A 6,866-nucleotide genomic window follows, 5' to 3' on the forward strand; every position below is an offset into this window, starting at 1 on the left:
CCAAGATATCTGACCAACGGTGGGTCAGATGGGTATGGGTGCGCCAGACCCCAGAGCAGCAAAACACTGCCCTGACGGTGATGCTCCTGCGTAGGTCAAGGTCAAGAGGAGGTGGCACTACACAAAAAAAACAAGGGCTGCCATCTCCACCTCAATAAAAAGGGACCGGGAAAGCACCTCTTCTGGGCACAGTCTGCCACAGGGAAGGCACCTCTTCTTGGGCACATGCGCCTTGCCTTTGGAGCCGGTACCCTTCGCCATGGTCCTGGGGTGGGCAGAAAAGAAAATGTAGCAGTAAAAAGTAAGGTCAGGGGAAGAAGTAGGAGGGTTGAAAAAGAGGTAATATAAAACAGTAGAAAAGTTTTTAAAAAACGCAGTAAAGGTAGAAATAAACCACAAAATATACACTTAGGGACAGAGAGGGATAGATAATATATAAAAACGATCAGAAAAGTAGTGTAAAAAACAAAGGATTGAAAAGATTGAAAAGCAGGCCCCAGAACCATGCAAAGAATAGGAAAACAAGATGGCAGCGCCCATTGGTGACAGCATGGTGAAGTTTGTGCGATATTTCCCGCGAACACGTCATCCACATTGCCGTACTTCAAAAACATCTCACGAGCTTTCACGAGCATTCGGAAAATAGCAACTCTGAATGCTTGCATAACTGCGCGTAGTGCTGCAGAGTTTTTTGCCGCTTTGTGTAGCCCCGCGTAGCGCGGCTACGCTAACTTCTCCCAGGGTTACTCTTGAAGTCTAAGCCCACCTCACTCAGTGTGTGTGTCAAATGGCAAACAGACCAAGACCCGCATAGGAAATGCCCCCTGGCCAGAGGAAAGGACAACAAAGAATCCTGATCTGCTCTCTGGGATAGTAGAGGTCTGGTGTGGATGACCAAGTCTTTAATGTTTCTACTGCGTTTAAGGACAAACAAGAATGTGCCAATTTTTGTTGGCCTTCTTTACAGTGTTAATTAGATGGTTATATGTACTCACACACACCAATCTCTCAGATGAGCATTCAGGAATGGTTTCCATAAGAGCCTCTCTATAATTGTTTCTAGCTCTTATGGAGGCTCTACGGATGATGTCTTATGGAAATTGTCTTTGTAGAAGGTTGTCACTTAGTTGTTTCTCATGTTTCTTGTACATTTGGATCCCAGTGCGGTTCCTCGTGATTCTAAGAAACTGACCAACTGAACGGTTGTTGCAAACTGGATGTGAGTGAAAGCTGTTGTAGGATAAAAAAGAGTTTTGAGCCACTGGGTTTTTATATAGTTCTGAAAAGACACCCCCATCCTTTGGGTAAAGTAACAGATCTAGAAAAGGGAGTGAGTCCTTGCTATTTTTGCAAGTGAATTTCAAGTTGTCATCTCAGGAGTTCAACCAAGCTGAAAATGATTGCAAAGTCAGTAAAACCCCCTTTTAGGAAGTTAGCATGTTCTTCCCCTAAAAATAGTGGTAGACAATCAGGAGAGCCACTACTATGTTCCCTTTGACTTGGTGGGGGGGAGGCTCAGGTTCTCTAAAAGCAGTTGTGAGCTCTGCCATGCCTGCATATAGTCTCTTAGACAATGACATGTAGCACACTATCTGGAAACAAGTGGAGCTTAGGTCACAACCGGAGATGTTAGGGTTGCCTGAGTGGGTGTGCCTGACTACACGGTCCATGGCTGCCCAGGAGGGAGCCCACCTGGAGCCTGATGTATAGTTCTAGAATTAATGGATGCCATTAAGGCGTTACCAGAGTCCATGGGACTAATTACAAGTGCCTGGCCTAGTGATTTCCTTGATCCCAGTGGAATCCATTGGAACATTTTTGGAGGAGGGCTCATGATGCCATAGCAGGTGCCTGCTATGTATTTTACATGGTCCTTCATGGACAGTGTGTTGTCTACTATTATTCCCCGATTCCTTACTGTTGTTTTTGGGATGAGCGACAGATGGTTTGGATGGAAGAGGAGAGTGAACCTCTACCTGACCTCATGTCCTTCAAAGAACAAGATGGGTCAATGGAGGGTGTTACCCTCTCCCTTATAATGACCTCAGAGAAACAGAGGGACTGTCCTAGCTGTTAGGGCAGTTTGACTCACTGTTCTCCCTCACCCCTGGCCTTATACATCAGTGTGCCCATGGCATTGATACTGGAGAAATTATGCCTGTGAAAAATAAAATTAACAGGTTGTCTTCAAAATGCTTGGTGGTGGATGAGCAATCCAGTAGGTCAGGTACCCAAAGCCACCGCCCCAGAACTCAGGTTCTGGCTGGATTACAGGGGGACCAACTTGTTGCCCCCCTGACTGAGCTGACTTTCAAGACAAAGCCAAAGAATGTGATCTGGACAGAGGCCTGGCACAAAGCATTTGACAACCTCAAGAAGCTGACACCACACCTGTTTGAGACTTACTTCCAAGTTCAGACAGACCACAGGCCCCTCAGATGGCTCATGTAAATGAGGGGTGAGAATCCCGAACTGTTGAGGCAGTCCATTTCCCTACATGGAATGGACTTTACATTGGAACACTACCCTAGGTCAGACCTCTCCAATGATGATGGTCTGTCCAAGTTCTTTCACCTCAGTGATGAGATCTCTATGGAGATGGGGTAAGTCTCCCCACCTTCCGCTGTGGGCACATGTTAGACCTCTCATTCTTAGGGTGGTCTTCCCCCAAACCTTTTGCCTTCTCCCCTCCTGTTTCGCTGAATTCATTTTGTCTGGCCTTTTTATAGACCTCTGTGCATTTTACCACGGCGGACCAGCACTAAAGTTCTTGTGCTCACTCTGTAAAACATGGTAAAGTTTAATCACACCTGATTGGCTTATTTAGTTAACTCATAAGTTCCAAAAAAAGTAGTATACAATATATTCAGGGCTGGTAAACTAAAAGAAACTAGTGGGCCTGTGCGGGGGGGCGTGGCTAGCCAGCCAACATGGCGGACATAACTTGCTAGTGCTCCGACATTAGTCCCCTAATTCTCCTGCAAAATATCCTTAAGAGGTGTTTTGGGTGATCCTCACGCGTGGGGAACGGTGCGAGGACACAGGGGGGGAGCCTGTGGGAATCGGAGGCTCCCGACCGGTGAGCGCAGAGGAGGGAATCTCGGCCTGACTGCTGTGGAGTGGCCCACGGGGCCGTGGGCGCAAAGAGATTTCAGGGGCTCAACGGTTGCTGGTGTGCCCTGTGGCGGCACTGTGACACTATCGCGGATGACAGGAGCTGCTCTAGTGCCGACCCGACGGAGTCTGGTGCCCCTTGAATGAGCGGTCGGAGGGAGTGGCTCCCGAGACCGGCTGGGTCTGTTGTCCTGGGCTGTTAGCGCCTTCTACTGGTGGATCCCATCTCGGAGCGATCGGTGGGCACGCGAGGGTGCCAAGATGACAGCGGGGAAGCCCGGGCCCGCGGCTGATGAGGCCTGCTGAGGAGACCCAATCGGAGCGCTGAGGCGAGGAACTGCTGCGGGGGAAGGTGCTGGAGCAGAGACAGACTAGGGTGTCCCTCAAAACTCCCCGAGTCCCAAGGGGAAGGAGCTGTGGACTGGGCCCCGCGTCGCCCAACGATGAGGCTTACTGTGAGCTGTGAGCCCGGCTTGGCTGCCATGCTGACTGGTGCCCCAGGTGAGGAGTGTGGACTCGGGGCAGAAGGAGGCCCTGGGAAGACTTGACAGCAACCCACCCTGCAGAGAATGCACCCGGCAATGCGCCTGAGAACTGCGGCGGCCATCTGAGACCCTGGGGGGCCGGCCATCATCTACCTGCGGAAGCGGAGCTGTGAGGAGAAGCTCCTGGGGGCTCGGGGGTGACTGTAGCGCCTGTGGTCGGCGGCCCTTACACCAGCAAGCTTGGAGGTGTCCTGGGCCTGGTTCCCCATCTGGCACGCCACAGTGGTGTGGCCCCAGGGAGGCGGAGTGTGCAAGCAAACTCCCCGCAGCAGGAGGCATAGTGGAATCTACGGGGACGATAGGGGAGGGTGTAGCGCAGCCCTGATGAGAGCCCTGACTGATGATTGAGGTTGGCTGTTATAGACATTCTGCCGGGTTCGTGGGGTGTGCTGGGTGTGGGGAGAACCACACGCCAAACCCCCTTGGTGGGACAGTGACTGTGGCGCCGCACCGTGCCTGCAGTGATAGCTAAGAAGCAGTCTGCGAGTGCAAGGGAATAGCGCTACTGGTGGGTCGGCAGTGACTGGAGGAGTTGTGACAGCCTCAACCGGTGTGGCCTGGGTGGCTGCGGCTCGCCATCTTATGCCCTGGTTGCCATCTTGGGGGCAGCGACATGGGAGATACGGCATGGGAGATACAACGTGTGGAAAGGAGGCCTTTGTGAGGTCAGTGGCGGTTTGGGCATGCTATACCCTGAATGGTGAAAGAAGCCCTGGGTGTGCTGGACTCCTCTCTGTGGTACTGCTGAGTGCACTGTCTGGGGACCCAGGTAAGGAATCAAGCGGCGCCTGTCAGCAGGGGGGCAGGAGAGCTGGCGCCCGGAGACAGCGGAGAAGGCAGACAACCCTGGGGCAGTGAGGGGAAGCGGGGCTACCACTTGCGCCGTCCTCAGAACTAGCCCCAACCACCTGTGACACGGCCCCTGGCAGTGACGGCGCTCGCCCCGGGGGGGGGGGTGCCTCCAATCTTATGTCGACAATGCCGAGGGGCTGGCGCGGCTCGGAGGCCTGGGAGTGGAGAGTCTGTGGTTGACTGCGCACAAGCGACTTGGTGAACAGCTGCGGATGCCTACAGCGCAACAGCTGGTGTTGGGCCGGCTAAGGGACAAGACGCAAAATAGGCAGCAGAAGGTTGATGGTCTTGGCGCTACCCAAAGGCACCAGGGTGGTAACATGGAGCCTCCGGTGGTGACCCTCGGTGTTAGGATGGACTCCGTGCTGGCGGCGGTGGAGCGCATAGGCACCACACTGGAGCAAACTACAGTGTCGCTGGAGGCCCGGATCGATCACATCCGACTACACGCTTCTCCATACCGACTATCGCACGCTGGCGGAGTCGGTCGCCACACAGAATCAAACGCTCCAAGAAATCTAGTCTTTGGTGCAAAACCACACTTCAGCGCTCCAAGACATAATTGACAGGGTTCATGTGCTTGTGCATATGCATAGAGGACGCGGAAGGGCACTCTCGGCCCCAACAATGTCCGGGTGGTAGGCCTTCCAGAGGGCGAGGCGGGGAAGAACCCTGAGCAGTACATTGAGAACTGGTTGTGGGGACTCCTGCCCCGGGGATGCTGTCCCTGCACTTTGCGGTAGAAAGGGTGCACAGACTGCCGACGCAGTAGCCTCGGCCGGGCGCTCGGCCTCGCCCGTTCCTCTTCAAACTCCTTAACTATTGAGATCGAGATGTGGTGCTCCTCAGGAGCCTGGGTGACCTCACGGTGGGAAACAGCCGGGTGATGTTTTTCCCAGACTATACAGCAGCAGTACAAAGGCGGAGGAGCACATACATGGTAGTGAAAAGACAACTGCGAGAGCAAGAATAGCCCTGGAACGGCAGGAAGTGCTAGTGGCAGTGGCGACCCAGACACTCAGTGACCTGGGAGCAAGTGGCTCGTCCCCCCCATCCACTGTGTTCTCCGAAGACTTGAACATGCCAGTAGTGACACCCCAAATGGCTGATCAGCTCATGTGACTGAATGGTGGAGTGCGGCAGCCCCGCAGGGCCCATGCCCCTGAATACTCTGCATTCGGCATCTTTCTCAATATGTCTATGTGCGCGCTGTTGCAATGTGTTATATGCCAAGTGCGTTTGCTCTGTCATCGGATGAAATGCAGTGAAACACCTGAGGTAAATATGGGCGAAATTTGAGAATTCGCGGTCTGCGACTTCGTGCAAAATTGCAAAAAAAGTCCGCGAGTTTGCAAATTTTCCCACGAACTCGCAGATTTTTGTGCCACTTCCCCAAATATGTGACCAGGTGTGCCTGTAACTTTGCCAGCGTGCCAAAAGGCGCCGAGGTCCCTTGAGTGAGCTGGCCATTATCAATTCAATTCAATTCAAAATAGTCTTTATTTCGATTATTCATCATAAAAGACAGAAGATAACATTACAAAAAATATACAAAGCTCAAAATTCATTATAAAACTGTCAGGTAAAAGAACCATAGTTAAAAATATAAATAACAGGGTTACATTAGAACCAATACTAAGAAGAGATTAAATCTAGTACAATCACAAGACTTTTTATGTAAAAGACAAAAAGGCATCGCCTATAAAAATACTCAACCAAGCCAATTAATACAATAACTCATTTAGCTCAAAGAGCCCACTCTTTTTTTCCGCATAGCCCAAGCCCAGCTCAGGAATTTGGACACCCAAATAACAGCAGTCTCATTACAGCCTGTTTTTAATAGCCTTTTGGCGACCATTGCAAAACAGGGCCCCATAGATCTACATATAGGTTTAAGCCACGTACTTCGGGGGAGCTGGTAGGCTGGACAAACATAAAGAAGGTGGTTAATATCTTCAGTATGCTCGGGACAGAACGGACACATGGCACTTGAACCAAGAGACCATTTAATAGTAAATTTCATTTTTGGAAGTGTCTCGACACGGAACTGATGGTAAAACTTGCGATCTCTGGATTTAGTTATTAGATCCCAATAGCTTTCCATCGAAGATTCATCTTTGAATTCACAGTAGGCTCTGGTTAAAGATGAACAGGTCAGAGACGAGAACCGCTCAGTTTTAATGAGGTTTCAATATGCTGCTTTAAAGGCAGTTTTGGATGGAAATGACGCGGTTTCAGGGCACTCCCACAAGTCTCTCATCCCCATCCTGGTGAGCAGGGATTTAATGCTGCTTAACCATACGATTTTATTTGCCCTATCCAACCCCCTAACTTCGATCAAGCCCCTGGCGAATA

This window comes from Lissotriton helveticus, chromosome 3_2 (genome assembly GCF_964261635.1).
Source record: "Lissotriton helveticus chromosome 3_2, aLisHel1.1, whole genome shotgun sequence".
Taxonomy (NCBI): domain Eukaryota; kingdom Metazoa; phylum Chordata; class Amphibia; order Caudata; family Salamandridae; genus Lissotriton; species Lissotriton helveticus.